The sequence below is a fragment of the Neodiprion fabricii genome, chromosome 4 (assembly GCF_021155785.1).
Source record: "Neodiprion fabricii isolate iyNeoFabr1 chromosome 4, iyNeoFabr1.1, whole genome shotgun sequence".
In the NCBI taxonomy this organism is placed as follows: Eukaryota; Metazoa; Arthropoda; class Insecta; order Hymenoptera; family Diprionidae; genus Neodiprion; species Neodiprion fabricii.
In genome coordinates, this window is record NC_060242.1 from 20,809,150 (window position 1) to 20,826,777 (window position 17,628).

At 37.6% G+C, this 17,628-nt stretch overlaps 1 protein-coding gene and 1 long non-coding RNA gene across 3 annotated transcripts in view; one reads left to right on the top strand and one right to left on the bottom strand.

The window, feature by feature from the left end:
• Window positions 1-17,628, bottom strand: part of LOC124179945 (lachesin-like) — a 105,354-nt gene that overhangs the window by 53,336 nt on the left and 34,390 nt on the right. The window lies entirely within an intron of this gene.
• Window positions 1-17,628, top strand: part of LOC124179946 — a 97,169-nt gene that overhangs the window by 45,154 nt on the left and 34,387 nt on the right. The window contains exon 2 of the long non-coding RNA XR_006870178.1: window positions 16,565-16,674. This is a non-coding gene — a long non-coding RNA (uncharacterized LOC124179946). The remainder of the gene's footprint in view (window positions 1-16,564; window positions 16,675-17,628) is intronic.

Below are 17,628 nucleotides of genomic sequence, written 5' to 3' on the forward strand. Positions count from 1 at the left end.
GCTCAATGTCCCGATATGCCCCCGCTGAGGGGGGTGGACGTGACGAGCTGCAGGATACGTGCCCGATATCAACGCTCCGCAATTACCACCACCAGCCCCCCCCCCTCCCCCACTTCTTGAAAGTCATTCCGAAAAATACTGTCGTGGATCAAATAATTCGATGTTGCGACGCGACGATATATTTATTCATTCAGTTCACTTTTTTGCGATTATCGTTTCAAGTTTTATATATTATTCGGAAAGAGAGGAACAACGCAAAGGGGGGAGAGGCGGGATATTGATCCCCTTTTTAGTTAGAATTGAAAATGCGAAAAAGAAACAGTTTCGATGAGAAATTCACTCGCGAGAAAGTTATAAATTGTTGTAACAGAAGCCGTTGATAAAATTGTGTATCATAGTAGAAGATCTAAATGTTATTTGGAAAGAACTGAAATCACTGAAAATCACTCAGTTTCAATCACTTTTCAATAAAAATCGTCAGAAATCGCGAAAAAAGCATTAAGAATCATAGAAATCGCGTTGTCTGTCAGTCTTGTAGTGAATGCCAAGAATGTTGAAGCTCATTAGCGTTTTATATTAATTTCTATATTTTGTCAAACGCAATTTCATTGATTAACAATTTCCCAAGTGATTTCCATCGATTTTCAAATCATTTCCGAATGTTCCAAACGTTTCTCAATTATATATGACATATTTCTCGTGAATGATTCTCGTGATTCCTTCCAATCTAAAAATAACGAAATATCACCCAAAGTGTTACTAAATCAATTAAAATAATTCGACATGGTGTAAATCGACAAAACTCACCTCATGTCAGGTTTAAATCTGTACGAACCGCTGAAAAATCAACGTTGATGACTCGGAATGATTCGTTCGACTTCCAAGCGAAAGATCCCCAGTGCTATTGCGATATTATAACATCCGGTAATTTGATATCGCGTGCATGCACTCGAACAATTGTGAGCCTGCGAGAAAAAGTGTATAATAAGCGGCTAGAAATGAGCAATACAATGAAGCAAAATAAAATAAAATGGAGTTACGAGGGGGCGAAGATTCGGCGGCTGGGTTGCGCGGAGGTATAAGGCACTTGTTTATTGAGTCGTAAACTCGATGGAGCCAGTGGAAAGAGGCTCGACCGTCTTGTTATGGGGCTGCTGCTAGACATTAAGGGTGTGATCCGGATCGTGGCGTCCACAACTCCCGAGACGCGAAGCGTCGTCTCACACAAGTTTTCAATGTCATAATTTTTTACCACGTCGACCCGACGCTCCACGTTCTCTGCGATGCTCGATTCCGTTCAGTTCCGTTTCATTCCATTCCATTCTGTTCCGTTCCGTTCCGTTCAATTCCGTTTCGTTTCTTTCCATTTCATTCCGGTCCGCTTCGTTGCATTCCGTTCCGTTTCATTCCGTTCCATTCCGTTCCAAGTTAGGGGTGAGGATGTGGAAGTATTGTAAAATTCACGTGTCGCAACGTCGAATATGTAAAAACCAGATTCATTTTTTTCCATTTTCAAAATGCAAATGTCGTGTGTAGGATTTTACGATTCTAAACTTTTGACGTTTTGACATTTCTAGATTTCGACTAATTTCTACATTTTAAATTCTACAAACTATACTTTGGCATCTTTGTAAGTTCGATGTTTTGACTTTCTTCTAGTTTCTGATCTTCCCATACTTTTATCCGTACTTTGCGTTCTATTCGGTTGCTTTCCATTCCGTTTCAGGGTGAGGGTAAAAATGTCGAAGGATTAGAAAATACAGAAGTCAGAATATAGAATTTTCAAAAGCCCGAGATTTTTCTCGACACGTAGAATTTTGGAGTCTAAACGTCTTTCAAATATCAGAATTCTAACGATTCTGCGTTTTACACTTCTTTGTACTTTTACCTATCTACATTTTTTTACTTCTGTTTTCAATAATGTCGACATTTTAAAATTCCATATGAACTGGATTTTCGTATCTTTGAAGATTTCATGTAGTCGCGATTTTTTAATTTTCTGATCTTTCTTCATTTTTACTCCAACTCTTTGTTTCATTCTGTTCCATTCCATTCTGTTCAATTGGGTTCTATTTCATTCCATTCCGTTCCATTCCGGCCCGTTTCGTTTCGTTCCAGCGTAGCGGCACCGCAGAAACGGAATCCGGCGGTATGTGTACGGAAAATCGATTGCTGCATGTGTAATAAAAATTTACGAGACACGTTCTCTGGGTTCTCTGGGTTTGCGGTCACCCCAGCAGCGTACAAACTCTCCATTATTATCATACTCCCGATCAAAGTTATAATGCTTCGGCTAAATTTGATCGTATATCAACCAAGAGGCTGCAGCTGGTCCAGCAATGAGTCCAAATGAATTTTTTTCTGAGCCTTCTTAACTCTCAAACTCCACACCGATATATAACATATTTCTGAATTTCATCAACGCTGATCAATTTCTCAAGAATTTCACCTCAGACAAAATTTCGACACTGAAAAAAATCCTTCTAGTACACTGTAATACAACAGTTTGAAAATTTGCAATCCCAGTTCACATCAGACCGGAATTTGATCAGTAATTTATCCATTTGCCTTTTAATAATTTGTTATTTTTTTTTTTTTAAGAAAGAAGAAGGAGAAGGAAAAATTGCGGTCGATTCTAAGATTCATTACTTTTACAAAGGGATATTCTTCACTGATAAGGGAGAAGCTTATTTTTTCAATTGACAAACAAATTTCGGTCAAAAATTGTAATCAAAAAATTATGCTTGACATGAACAATGAACATGTTATCGCAGTTCAAGTATATTAAATATTCATTGGAAAACAGTTATTGAAAGAAGTATGTTTTTGTCTGCAATGGCTGTTTAATTTAAAAAAAAAGTAAAAAACAATTTCCTACTACTCTCAGAATCTTCCGGATCCCAATGAAAATAGTGTCAGCTTTTCTAATAACTTTTAATTTCGACAATTGTTCAAAACTTTTCCCGACCCAATTCAACAGACATAAGATAAGACATCTTTTACATCGAAGCTCTTGTGGATTTATTTTCACACGAAAAAATAGAAACATATCTTTGGAATAAAAAATACGAGTACTACTCTTTTGAAACTTTGCTACTTAATATCTCAATTTCTAGCATTCAATTTCGCAATAAACCGGAGTGTAAAACAGCTGCACGTTTGAGTGTCTGCAGCCAGGTGAAAACACATCTTTCTCCGCGGGTTATTTTTGATCGGCAATAAAGCGGGAGAAGCGGCGGGCGGAATATAAGAGGGATAATAATTCGGGTCGGATGGACCAATTTTAAAAATTACTGCTCCCCCTGGAGCAGCGGTATAAAAACGGCGGCCCGGCGTATTGCAGGGGTTGAATTCTCCCCCGTATATCCATCCACTCGGCGCACCTCATCTTCGTCCCTGCCTCGCTAGTATAAGGAGGAAACCACGAGGAAAGAGGGAGAGAGATAAAGGATGGAGGGGGAGGGAAATATTCGAGAAATAGGTAGCTGTTAGCGGGGGCGAATGCTAAAATCCCTCGGGAGTTTGGCCGCGCGGATTGCGGGATCCCGAGGCTGCATAACCGCCAAGATTGTTTCACCGAATCCCTCGGGCGCTCTTCTGCAGCCCGAGCATTACGCTTGACCACAGAGTTCGCCTCGTTAGCGGTATCCCATAAAATAAGTAGCTTATCAGTCGGGAGGTGAAAAATATGGGGCGAATTTTTCCGCGCCGTAGGGACAGAGAGGACCGAAAAAAAAGGTAAAACCGAGGTCAGTAAATAAAACGCAAAAATGCGTGATCTTCAAATCAAAATAAATTGTCCACCTTTTTGTTCGAAGTTAGTAAAATATGTATTCATAGAAAGGAACAGCGATAAAATGACTCGCTAAATCTATCCCTTGAAATTTTTCACTATACCCTTTTCGCAAGATGGATTGTCAAGCTTTTTTTTTTTTAATTGTTATTTTAGGAACTATTAAACTGTTTTTCTCTGTTCTTGTACACGTGTTTTTTGGAGTTAAGTATCCTCGTTTATACTGTATTTTCGCAATATTGTTTTTCTTTCTCTTCCCGTCCAGATACCATTTTAGGATTCTTTCTCGTACCTTTGTACGTAAGGAATCGACATTTTTTGTAACAATCCAGAATCTCTTGTACTATTCTGCGTTTTCGTTGTTCAATTTTTTGATCACCGTTTCTCTTTTCGTTATTCAGCCTGCGAAGTTTGAAATATTTGCCTTAATTTACATCGCTGTGGTTTCTTCTTTTTTTTTTTCTCTTTACTTTTTTATCTTTATTTTTTTCGCATGTTTGTTCGACAATCATCGTCACAAGTGAAAAGTGGGCGCGGACGCAAATGTTGAAAAACCTGTACCTACACAATGCGTACATGTACGAGTATACGCACTGTGACGTGGTATTTCGTACCCCGTCACATTGTTTAATTATCGCATTCCCCTAGGTGCAGATATCGCTAAAAATAACGAAAGCACGTCTGAGGCCAATACTCCAAAAATGAACGACTAATTATCTTTAAGTTGAATTCTCTCTATTAAGCTAATTTTATTCTATATTCTAATTCTGTACGAGACCTCCGCTTCAAGATACAAGGACACTGCCTGACAGGGGTCACGTACCAACTAAACACCGACCACCACTGACTACAGACGAACGAATACCGCTGAAACCACTCCCGATGGATGTCTATCTAAGTTGTCGAACAGGGTCGTGCGTGATGCACAAACAGTACCTCCAACTATTTAAGACTTATCGGCCAGGAACCGAACCACGAATCAATGCTTCTACCGCTCGGATGCATCTCCAGACGGCGTACAGGGCTGTGCGTCAAAAACACAACAAAGCCTCCCGTCGACCATACTTATCAGCCTGGAGCTGAACCGACCGCGACACCTACTAAGTCGTTGTCTATCAAATAGAGGACGGTTTTCTCTTAATGAGCCGTCCTATCGAAGGGCTGTGGCGTGGAATAGGCTAGACTATGCTGACCACGTGGATCTGGTGGATATAGTGTGGGGATCCGGATCGAGGGCCATCACCACCAGATCGTTCCGGCATGAGGGCTTCGATGAGCGAGGGCCGGGATGCAGTGCCAACGAAATAGCTACAACGGGGAGTACCAGTAAAGCAAGGAGTGAAGTACAGTCGGTCGCAAGTCCAAGAGATCGGTGACGCAATATTATCGCACACCTAAATATCGCAACACATGAACGGTACGACCTCCCCTCTCACCAACGATGCGACACAGCTGAGGGTAAACACCTCCGACCACCTTCCGACGTCCCGATACCTCGATACCTGTCGGGAGAAGAAAAACAAGCGGCGAGGGATTATCCCCGCCTACCCGTAGACCAGACCTACGCGACCTGCTGGTCCAATTAGAATACCGCAAATTTGAGGAAGAATCACGTGACAGCAACACGACGAAAATCCGGATCATCGCTCGTCTCGACACTCTACGTTCAGTTTTCACTCTAAGAAGACGCGCTATCGCTATATCGTACCGCTGTTACTATCTCTTGTATCTCTCGTATCGTAAATTCAGTTTCTCGCTTTTGTGACCGCATCTTCGGTGCCTTCTCTATCTTCTTTTTTACGTAAGTGAGGTTCCTTTTCTATTTTGTGAAGCCGCGAGATTACTTGCAATGTATCGTATCTTTATCTCCTTCTTGCAGTTGGTCTGCGTGAGCCACCTGGGCTCGTACCTTATTCTCTATTATCTCTTATCTTGTCCCTTTCTATTCCTTATTGCAAGTAACTTCGCGACTGGTTGACTATTACTTACGCATTGTTAGCGACTATCGCTTTATTTCGTTATCTTTCTCTTCTAGAATACCTAAATGTCTAATATCGCTGTACAGCAACGTGTTCCGTTAAATGATCAATTCTTATCTTAGTTATTGAGCACTACTCTTTCGCTATACTTTCTTCGCTTAATTCGTAACTGTTTCTTTACCTATTACCTTTGATTGATTTATCTCACAATCAGTGAGTGTACCGCGTGAGCGATCTTTTACATCGCCGCGTGGTCCCGCTCGTCGTTCGTTTGACATTGGAGTATTGCGCCGTATCGCGTAACATCTTTTTCATTATTTTCTCGCTAATATCGCTGATCGTAGTTGTCCGTAGTCCCTTCGGTTTGTCGTATGTTGCCTATTAATTCTCTTGAATGTTATTTGTCTTAATCCCGAAGTTATCTTTTATCGTACCGAATATTACCGTTTTTTCTTCTCGCACTTACCGCAAACTAGAGACTACGTATTATCTGTTAGTATCTATATTTTGTAATAATTTTCTACTTGACCTGTTTCCTTGAATTTACCTCGTAATTCATAATTCCCTGTCTTTGGATATTTCTGATAATTCTGGTAATGTGATAACTATTACAATTTTTGTATGTCGCATGTGTCTTATAATCGCTTCTCATATTTTATGATTTACTTGATCCGTATATCTTTTTCTGTTCTGCATATTCATTATAAAACCGTATTAATTATTACCTCGAATCATAGTATCGCGAGCCTACGCATATCTCGCGCTTATTCGGAAAACGTTCCGTTATTTGTTAAATCTCTCGCTTAACTTTTCTCTGGCTGTAAATTAATTATCGCATCTATCTTAATCGTATCTCAATCTCTTCAGTTGTTTACTTGTTATTAAAATTTATCGCTTCTTAATCAACGTATTCGATACTATTTCTGCTTCACCTGTTTCTTATTTTATCTATTGGATTCAACCCCTCCCCTCTACCATTATCTTGTCTATACTGAGCAAGCTGTGCGAAACCGTCGTAGAACCTGACCTTACCTTCATCTATATATTTTTCTCTAATTATCTATTTTCTGACGCATGTGCGTCTGGCGCCCAACCATCACATCTTTCTCTTTTCTTATCTCTCTATATCTAATTATTCAGGTTAGTGACTGCGCCGTGGGGTAACCGATCATATTATTTTATAACCCTTGAAAAATCGCGTTACAGCACATACAAATTCTTGTGTATTACGAGAATGTAGTATAGATGTATGTATGTGTAAGCATGCACCCACCGACGATTGCTTCTCAAAGGCTTCTGCTGCGGCCTAGCGGGAGAATTTTACGGTTGAGTGGCGGGGACATTCGTTGATTATTATACTCGAATGGATATGTATTTATACATACACCCACCTATATACAATTCGATATACCTTGAACGTATGTACTCGGGGACTAATGAATTCGGTTATTTGACGAAATGAGTTTTCCTGTATTCGTGGTTATAACGAACACTCGAGTTTATTAAAATTCCAAAAATTCGACCACAAACGTGATTTTTAACAGTAATTCGACGATGTCTCTATAATTGTAAATAATATAATGTAGTGAAGAAAAGAATGAGAGAATGAGAGAAACAAAAGAAACTTCAATGAACATAATCGGTTGTATCTAAAAGAACAAGCTAGCGAAACAGTTTTTTCATTATACTTTTCATCATTCCGTTCTCACACTGCAGGTCTTAAGTTCGAAGAAAAAAAAAAATAGCATCTAATTCGAATTTCGAATTACAAAATCAGATTCGCGACTAACGATTTAAAAGCCCTCATGTAGCATTTTACATGAAAATATGATGAATTTGTTTTTTTTTTTTATTTTGAACCACTACAAATTTTTGAAATCTGACCTAGAATTCGTTATCGGTGACCCAACAAACTTCTGTCCACTAATTTCTACCAAAATCGGAATATTTGTAGATTTTTTTCTACCATATTAGTTCGCCAATTTGGATGACTTCAGATTCGTCATCAGCCACTCATAAACCGACGATTACCAATTTTCGTAAAAATCCAAACGTTTTTAGTTTTTTTTTTTTTTTTTTTTCAATCTATTGAATTCGCCAAATTTAAATTTCCCAAATCCGACCCTAGATTCGTGATATTCGACCCAAAAAAAACCTCACTGTACCAATTTTCATTTAAATCCATTCATCCATTCTCTGGATATCATTAATTTTATCTGATTTTTTGTAATTTTGTTACTTAAATAATTGATAAAGTACTGAACCGATCAAAGCCAAAATCTAACAAGTTCTAATTTCGAAAAAGCCGCGTCGATTGAAACAAAAATCACTAAAAAATCCGGCATCTCGTTCTCGAGATATCGTCGAATAACAAAATTGATGACACACACATGCATGCATATGACATACATCGACACAAACATCCATCAAAAAGCGGTCGGAGGTGATTCGCCAGATCTCGAAACGTCGACACCTGGTGAAAAGCCAACTTTTCATTCTCAGGACGAATACGATAACTTTCTTTTCTCTCCGAAAACAGGGAAACGGGAAGTTAAAAACATCTAATCCAAGTTCTCGCGCCGATTCTCGAAACCTCTTCTTTCCGCCCGTCCGTCTGTCCATCGGCCTATAGAGCCCTGTAATGTTAATTTGGAGGGAAAGGCGGCTGAGGCTGGTTTAAGTGAAGAGTTTCAAAGCAGTTCTCTCTCCTCTCCTTCCATCAGGCGGGTGTTGTATCAGCGTGACGACAGCGCGGCAGCCTCTCTCTCCGCGGAGTTTCTCGGTCTGAGCGATAGAAACGCGGGGGTGGCTTTAGGGTGGAAAAGCGGCGAGGAACCGGTTCTGCAACAGCTGTCAGATACTCCCATGCATTTATACAAATATAATGGCTCTCAGCGCTCAGCTTCACCGGCTCCAAAAGCTTCCCACTTTCCGAGCGCCGGGCGAATCCGGCATCGCCCTTCCTCTTGCTCTTATTCTTATTCTTCTTCATCATCCTCTCTACTCCCTCGCTCAAAATCTACTGTCAAGACGAATGCCGAGGACTGAGAAACATCTCTCCGGAAAGTAATACGATCCGTTACTACCACTTTCGAATTTTTTCTCTACACCGGAATTTCAGCAATTTTTTTTCACGCAATTTTTATTCTTTTCCGAAAAAGCTCAAGATTGAATGAGAAGTAAAGAATAGACTGCGAAACAACGATGTAATAACATTTTTTCCGATCCTCGGTATCAAATTCCTCGAAAATCTATGCCTAATCACGAATTCAATGCATACTTGCCAATTTTAGCAATAAATTACACAGCTATTTTTTTTTTCTTTGTAATACAAATGGTTCAGCTTTTATATATAGAAATAACCATAGAAAGCTTGATCAATGAAACTTTTACACAAGATGTTGAATGTAATATTTTTCTGAAAAATTATTAATTCGTCGATTTCTCTTTAATATCTTCTTTTCTTCCGAACGAAAAAAACAAAAAAACTTTTCCTAAGCTTATATACAATATATATACATACCTAATTAGATTTTCGACGAGTATATAAATTGAAAATCTTACGACTAACCGAATGAAATTCTTATATGGAATAATATTTTCACCAGCAATACGATTACATTTAAAGAAAGAAACAAAAAAAAAAAAAAAAAATCAACCTTCAATTTTGCGGAAGTGAAACTTTCTTCCACAGTCGATACATCGTATAAACGGCCTACCGAAAATTAGAGAAAAAAAAATTGAAATAAAGCGTTCCGAAAAGCGAACAAATTGCTGGGGAAATTTTGTGGGAGGTGAAATTTCTGCAGATACTTTCAGCGAGAGGCGTCGGTGGCCAGAAGGTGGAAAATATTTCTCTCGCTGGGGGGTCTCGGAAGCGTGTCTGCAACGCTCTGCGGGATCGTCTGGAGACCCCGCGGAAACTTTCTCACTAAATAAAAACTCGCGAAATTTCTGCGCAATAAGTTTTGCCCACCCCTTATACTCCGCACGTACGTAGCGTTCCGCGATCTTTTCGCCTCTGTTTGCGGATTCTACAGTGTGGAAAATTTCTCTCTTATATATATATAATATATATACAGATACAGGATGCGCTCTATGTACCGTTTCAGCCCCCGTCATCAATCTGATTCCTGCAGAAATTTTCGCTGCGACGTTTTCTGCTTTTCTTTTTCTCCAGCTCTTTCGAATTTTTATTACAGAATAAAATAATGTAATTTTCTTGCAGTCTTGTCTCACACTATTCAAATTGTTTTCTGTTTTTATTTAACGTTTGCAAACTCCTCGTCGCAGGGATATTGAATTGAATTTTCGGGAATAATTGATTGAGAATTCATTTTTTATTTTCAAGGGAGATGATCGTTGCCGGAAAATTGGTACGGTTCATTAATTTCATTAAGATATCGCTTTGCATCGAGTATTTATCATAGTTTTATATTGACGAGCTACGAAGATTCATTTGAAAATATAAAACAAAAAATACGGATATTATTAACAGAAGCTTAACGATCGATGCTTTATTTGAAATTGCTTTAAGATAGTTTTAAAAAATCTGGTAAATTCATATGACTTCACTTTTCGCTAGCTCGTTTCACACGAAACACCATTTTCCACGAATTCACTAAAACAGATTTTCCTTAAAAGATTGCTAAAAATTATCCATCGCACAATATGTCTAGGAGTGAAATTTTGAAAAAAGAATATCGAGCCGATTTCTTCCGGTATAAATGAAAAAAAAATAAGTATTTTGCGTTGGGACGAGGAAAAAATGTATCGCACGGGGGAGGAGAGCGAATGTTTCGTATCTGCACGCTGGGATTAATTTTCGTCCGTTTTTTGGGAGGGTGTATAAGTGAATCTCGACAGGTGGTAAATTATGGGAAGGATTTCTACTGACACCTCGGAGAACGTGCGAGAGCAACAGCGAGGCGACGAGAATACCCCGCGGAATCCGAACGTCCAGGGGGATGAGAAGGGGAAGGGAAAGGGAGAGTTTTAGGGGGGTGAAAAAAAGGACCCGAAAGTGAGACGCGTGCATACGTTGTATAAATTATATATACGCGTGTGCGAGATGATATTTATTATTGTTACTGTTGTTAATATTATTATTCTTCAGTCTTATTTTTCATCTCTGTCTCCTTCCTTCTTTCCTCCTCGGCAAATTGGAGTGAAAAAAATTACGATCGTTATTTTTCTCGACGCGAAACCCTCAGGAATGTTCGTTTTTATTTGTTTACCGCGCTTTTACTTGAATTTGTATCTACTTTTCTTTATTTGTTTCCACTCTCTCTCTCTCTCTTTCTCTCTCTTTTTTTTTTTTTTTTTTTTTTATTCGAGCTGCTTCTATGAATTATTAACAGATTCTGTTCTTTAAGAGCATGAAAATTCCCAATTTATGTGTAACAGACGCGTTTTTACATGCACACGTATGTATGATTCTTTAATTCTTATATGTGTATGAGGAGAAAAAATACTTGAGACTCGATGAAAAATCGAATCCGTTTTCACGTCAGAAAAAAAACGTAATATCACGATTTTTGCGTTTTTCATTGTACTAATGCCACCTATTCTTTTGCACTCGTTTCTTTTTTTTTTCTTTGTCTAGCCATTTTCTCTCGGGATTGGATGAGTTTTATTCAACGTCTGTACAAAATCACCAAGCAGTCTGAATACATAACTGATTGCAGCTTGAAATTCTAAAAATTAAGAATTTCTTACGCGATTTTATCATGTGTGTGCAATTGATGAGAAGATGAGAAATATAAAAAGATTAAAAACATGTAAAACCGCAAAAAATGATGAAATCGAGGTTTCGAACGTGAGACGAGTTGTGTTTTTGCGATTCGTGATCCTACCTGAAATTATTTTTCACATCAATCGCGAGGGCTGACATTTTAGTCAAATTATACACTATAATTCGCCTAATGGAGATACTCAAATTAATTGCGTCGCATTGCGCAGAATCATGAAGCGTCGCTTCTTCTCGCACTCAGGAAAGTACAATGGCAGCGACTTTAGCTTCAGTGCGAAGATTGCAGACATGCACTTTGTACGCAATGCCCAGGAATTGCAGAGGAAAACTTTTCATCATACATATTATTCTTCTATTGAGCTGCGCGACTTTGATGCGAATGAAAGGTGAAAAAAAAGGATGAGATGAAAATGGAGAATAAATTCTGAAAAAAACCCAAGGGGTTAAGGAAGAGGAAAGAAAGATCTGCTGAGAAAATGCTTCATCCGCCTTGATGATACAGTCCGGAAACTCTCTCGACTAATGGAATTGAAGTTAAAGCGTGTTTCTAACTAACGGGAACTTGGATCGTCAATTATTAAACGAGTTGAAAAAGATCTTGTCTAAAGAATTTGATCCTGCCCTTAATTATTTCAATTTAATTTTGCGTATTGAAAGTGGCTACAGAGAATTACCGTGATTCTTAGATTTTTATGTATCTCGTATTCGAGAAAAACACACCATCGTACAAGATTGAAAAATAATTACGTATACATATACATTTATAATAAATAAACAGAAACTGACCCATTGAAAATTTTCGGAACGTTTTTGATTGAAAAAATATTTTAAGATCAGGGGAAAATGAACTGAAGAAGGAGGAAAAAAATGAAGAGAATTAAAATCGTGAGTGATAAAATTTTCGTTTCACAGTGCGACGATTAGCCGGCAGATTTTGAACGAGGGGTGATAAAATATTGGCCAATCTTGCGGCACTTGTCGGTTAATTTGGTGGGGCGATACTAAACGAGGGTTATAAATACGAATTTGACACGACGACCCTGCCGGGGTGTTTAATCCAACGATCTTAATCTACTTAGGTCAGAATTTCGTCGGATGGTTAAATGTATGTAAATTTGTGTCGGGCATACGGATATATCTTCAAGTTTCCGTTGCGAATTCTGTACATTGGTCGAATTATCTCTTGAGGGTGAGAATTTCATTTTTACTTCGATTCGTCGAAGTTGCCTGATGATCATTCTACACGTCAATCGCTATATCAATCGAAACCGTCGGTTCATCGATCTATCGGAAAATGTAATTGAATGATTGATGATCACGATAATCAAAAAAAAAAAAAATTCAATCAATCGATTATTCGATTAATCGCACATCTCTAGTCCAAAGATTCTAAACATATTAAAACTTCACTTTACGAAGTAAGATTAAAAAATATCAGATGTGAGAAACGATTTTTAGGATATCCTTTTCAGTTTCATTTCCACGAATAATGTGACGATTCGCAAAGATCTTCGGAGAAATATTTCCCCTCTCCTCTTAAGAAAATAAAATAAATGAAATTCACATTCGAACATTTGCTTGCAAAGCTGTATTATGCGAAGATAGCCGAGGGTTGGATTTCGAGGGGGATGAAGGGGTTAGTTGAAAACCGTGTGTGAAAATATTGCGCAAACCTGGTAGGTACGCGATTCGACTCTGGGCTCTACGTACATATATATACGTATATAGATACAGTTAATGGAAAATCGCTACACAAAGCTCTGGCTACATCCGGTTTGGCGCAGATGTTCTTTTAGCTTCCATACGCTGGCCAAGTGCAGTAAAGCGCTGCGCTACTTTAACCATAGCATCCGATCTGATAGAAGCACCCAAATACACGCGCAAGTTTCAACTTCGTTATTGATTTTTTTTTCTTTTTTTTTTACCCTTATCTTCCATCGATCGTTTTCCTCTCATTTGTTTATTTTCATATCTTAGATCGACAATATATGTAAAGACGACGGAATATTCCCGATCATCGCACTCGGGTGTCGACGAAATTCATTATCGTTGAAATTTTGCAAAAAATTTTTGCAACTTTTACCCATTGTTTTCTATTTTTTTTATTTTATTTTTTCGTCTTCTTTTGTTATCGTTACTGAAAATTGTTGAACGAAGAAGATGGAAGAAAATAACAACGAGTCTAGCATTCTTTACATCGAAATATTAATCTTTGAACTTGCGATTTAACAGTAGGTGTGAAAGTTCCCCGAAAATGCTTATCTTACATGATTTGGATCGAAGTTAGGAAATTTCGTTATCAAAAACCATTTTCCTTTAATACAATACATATGATTTCTCGATCCCGAGCAACTTCGACTGGCAATTTTCGCCTGAAAAAAGTTCTATCGCATTGCGATAAGTTACGGATGAAATTGGGGTTGGAAATGTGCTTGTGTAGTAAGGATTTTATACGCACGTGTACGTTACACGTGTATATTATACATACATATATATTCCCAACGGCATATTTCGTCACGTCTGCAGTAACCGAATTCTGAGACAACTTTTTCTTTATATACATATGTATAATGTATGTAACATATAACCCTGATGTAACCATCGGCCACTTTAATTTCATACCGTGAAAGAACGGAAAGTCGAAAACCCGATGGGAGGAAAAGAAGAAAAAAATAAAACGAATGGACGAAAGGAAAAAGTTTTGCCCCGGGTTGCGTCGACATTATTGATATAATATCAGGCATTTAATACAGAAAATGTTCGCAATTTACTTTTATTCCACACGTAAACGAGAGGTGTGTAAAAAATGTCTTCTCTTTCACGAGCACGATTTGAATCGATAGAATTAATTCACATCGCGATAGCGAAAATACCGTGTCTCGTTTAAATTCTAATTACCGTACAAGAAAAGAAACGTTTGTCATTGAATCTTGTTTTTTCTGTTCCTATTTGTACGTGCATTTTTTTTTTTTTTTTTTTAGAATTTCGTACCTATATCTAGTATAAAGTTGCGAGGGAATCGAAGTGTGATGAAAAATTGTATTTTTGCTCTTTGGATTTAGCGTTGAAGGGGTCAACGATGTGCGAAAATTTTACAGGGTTAGTTGTTATTGTATTATTTAATTAATCGAGAAGCTCGAAACTTTACTTCCGTTTGTATATAATAATATACCGCGGAGTTTCAGGAACGGATCGCGCGGTTATCGCGTTGAACGTTCAAAATCCCGTCGAACTGCTTTTACACGTGTATGTGTGGATACTCGGTATATAAAGTGCGGCGGGTCGATATTCGTAGACTTGGTGATATACATGAATACTAGAGACTTTAAGAAGTAGTTAAACTTTTATGCCCGCCAAGCCGCGCACCTTGCACCGATATTCCAGACCTATTACTGTATCTGTATAGGCGTTATTATACTTGAACGCGGGTATACGATCTCGTTTTTTCCCAAACTTAATTAGAAGAAAAAGTTTAGTGTAAAAAAGAATCGAGTGAGAGAGAGAGAGAGAGTGAGGTGGAGAGTGAGAGAAAAAGCTCGAAGAGAGTTTGGAGAACGCTTTTCATCGCCGAGCTCTGTCGGGCGTAAAAATTTAACCGCGGTATCATTTTTTTCTTTTACTTCTTCCAACTATCTTTTACCCTAGTGTTTTTTGATCATGCCATGTACCCACCTTGCTCGATTCGTCAAGTTATAATGATATTAGATTAATTTTGTTCTTACGTCAATTATGTTACGTAAAAATTTTCTCTTACGGTTATAGGAAAATTTTAAAACGTAGAAGGCTCAAGATAAGTGGATGAGAAACTTGAAATCGAAACTGTAAAAAAAATAAACGTACATGTAATATAATGATATGACTTGGCGAATATTTTTGATAGTTTTACACCTCGACTCACTTAAGGGTAATTGGTTTCAGGATTTGCTTCTTCTTTCCATCATTTTTAACGATATCACATGTTCAATGACGTTTTTTTTTATTTTTGGTGCAAAAAATTAATACAAACATCCGCGATCTTTGAAACGAAAGATCTTAACAAACTTCAAAACAACCTGAAAAGACGTATAAGAGATGAACAAAAAAACTTTCACTCTTAAGAAATTTTTTAACGACGCAACATATAACGGATCTTCAAATTTTTGCCATTTTCTCGTTTACGGAAAAGTTTGTTTTTGATTAATTTTAATTGATAAAACGAAAAGTCTTATGCAAGTGTGTATAATAATAAGATAGCAATAACGATTCTTGTTAGTTCGTTTTCAACATTATCATTGTACAATTGTATGTTATTCAAAGTCGAGTAAAAAACAGTTACAGAAATATGGGATCCTATGAAGCCGAAATACCATCAGAGCTTTCGACAATAGTACGATAATAACAATCACGATCGTAAGATTAATAATAATAATAATAATGATGATGATAGTAATAATAATGAGAATGATAATGATATCAAGATAACCTCACCAAGAAAATTGAGGGAGAAAAAACGATTTGAGAAATGAAAGAAAAAACCTAGTGTATAGAAGCGATCCGCCTCTCCGTGATTTAGAACCCCTTGTGCAGATACGAGAGCTTGAATTCCTTTCTTTGAAAAGTCAATCTCCCTTCTAGCCTGCACGTCACTGCTTTTATGCCCACCTTGAAGCTGTAGATATAACCTTTAGCTTAAAAAATACGTTCCCAAAGAAATTTTTAACATTGGGGTGATTTTTTCTTTTCATTAATTTATTTACTTTTTATTATTACCATGTGATGTTTATAACGACGGAGTTTAAAGAGTATTCTCTGCAGAATCTTTCGTGTGATGAATGTTGTTTTCGTTTTCTCACTGACGCGAATTATGAAATTTGAAATTTTTGTCCAACACATCATTGTTTATATTGTTTATACATTGAGACATCGTTGATATACAGTAAAAGGTTAAATAAACACGGCGGTAAAATTTCTATACTTGAGTTCCGAATCTCCGTATGATAATTGGTTATTTTCATTGTTATTATACTGATAATCATGATGGTACTTGAAACGTTATTACAGAACTGCACGTGCCTTGATGTTGAAGCCACTTGAGTTTCTGGAGGCCAGCAGCCGTTTGCCACCGCTTCTAATACCGCGGCTGAAAAGCCCCCGACGTTATAATATACAAGGTATCTACCTACAAAAGTAATATACAGCTTTGAATTTCGCTTCGAAGCTTGAAGGTATCCAAACCAATCATTTTCCACGTCACTTAAAACCTCTTGGCTTGGAAGGGTATTAATTTTCACGTAAACAGATACTTGATGGGGAAGTAAACCGAGTAATGGAGCCAAAAAAAAAAAGAGAGGGAGAAGATAACGGAGGAGGAAAACAACGTTGAACGCTGGGAAGAACAAAGAGATGAAACGAATGCTTGCTTCATTATCCGTACAACGAATTTCAGCGTGCAAATGAAACCCCCCCACTTTTTAACTAGTTTCTTACACCCCTGAAACATTGGCTAATTTTTCATCGCATGGTTAAATTATCGTATGATTAAAAATCTTTCACAGATTTTGACATGTCTTTGTTCTTATACAAACGATGTTATCATATAATTATTGCTAATGACCCGTTGTGGAAGATTTATAGACCGGAGGTGTTTAGTTCATCAGAGCGAAATATCAAAAGTTTCCGGTTCAGTCACGGAAGTTCATATAAAAATATGAAAATCTTGAAAAATGACATTTCTTTTCGGTAAAACGAGAGATTTTCTATTTAATTTGATTGTAACCCTCTATTCCAGATTTGTAAAAAATATTGTAAAAATTGATTCACATTGGTAAGCTAAAAAGCAAACGGTTTTGCGGTACGCATTTTTCCCGTACAACCCTTTAATGTTGAAATGCGATCGTTTGAAAAATTTGAATACCAAAAAATGAAAAGTCGGTAGCGATAGAAACGGAGGGTGCAAAAAAGCTACGATAATTCAAAAACATTTCTTACAGCGGGTAGAATAACACAATCAGTCGGTAGGTAAATCAAAGAGGGTGTAGGTTAGGTTGACATTAACTACCCCATTTATACTCCCATAAAAATAAAAAGATGGTGTCAGCGGCGGGATGAATCGACTGTCGCATTTG